Source organism: Oncorhynchus tshawytscha, linkage group LG28, assembly GCF_018296145.1.
Source record: "Oncorhynchus tshawytscha isolate Ot180627B linkage group LG28, Otsh_v2.0, whole genome shotgun sequence".
Lineage (NCBI taxonomy): Eukaryota > Metazoa > Chordata > Actinopteri > Salmoniformes > Salmonidae > Oncorhynchus > Oncorhynchus tshawytscha.
In genome coordinates, this window is record NC_056456.1 from 17632497 (window position 1) to 17633490 (window position 994).

The window sequence follows — 994 nt, forward strand, 5'->3', positions numbered from 1 at the left end:
ACTTTCCCTTGTACTGGAACAGTACTGACCAAGGTATTGTTTTGTGTTTACGTTGAACTAAGAGCGTTAACTGACTGTTGAGGGGAGAGTTGCACAAGCCTCTTTTTTTCTTCCTTTTTGTCCCTTCTAGGTCTCAATAGTTTGAGAAGATTTACAGGTAAAGGGGGTTGAAATGATGTGGTTTGTTGAAAGAACAAGAACAATCATCAATCCTTGCCTGGTTATCCTGGTTAGGGGAAATAAAACTAGGACTCGTAAATCAGAGAGAATATGAAACCCAATATGTCATTTGTATATGCCCATACATTTAACTGATTTAAATTACGGGATATTTTCTTCTGTTGGATCATGTGTGTAAAACTGACAGCGCACATGTGAAGGCGAGGGTTAGAAACGGTAACATCAGAGCATCTCATCAAACTCTTCCAGAAAGTCTCCAGAACTGTCCAGCATGAGGATAACTTTACCTTAACTTTCTCACACTATGTTTTTAATGCACAGGTTTTAATGCAATATATGGTCAGGGATGGATTTCTACTTAAAACAACACTCTTACATGAAATTGCTATCACAGGTAAGGTACTTTTGTTTGGAGTTTTGGCTGGGCCTTGGTTGACAATAACAGACATTACTACCTCAAATGAACTTCCCAGTGAAATGATTCTAACACTAACAGACCTGTGCAGAGGGTATCTTGGGGTTGTGTTCACACCTGCAGTTGTCTGCTAGCCTGTAGTAGACCCACCTATTCACACTAAGCTCTAAATGACTAAGTATTTATCAGTCAATGGATGACTCATGTGGAAGAAAGATTATGCCTCAACACAGGCACGACGACAGAAACTCAGGATGAGGTGGTTTGTTTCCTGTCTATATTATTATCAACGTCTGCACACGGTGAATAATCCTTTATGCTTTTGCACCACAACTTTGTTGGTCCAGCTCCTACAGTACTGTTTGTGCTGTTGTCTGTGACCAATGATGTTTGTACCAT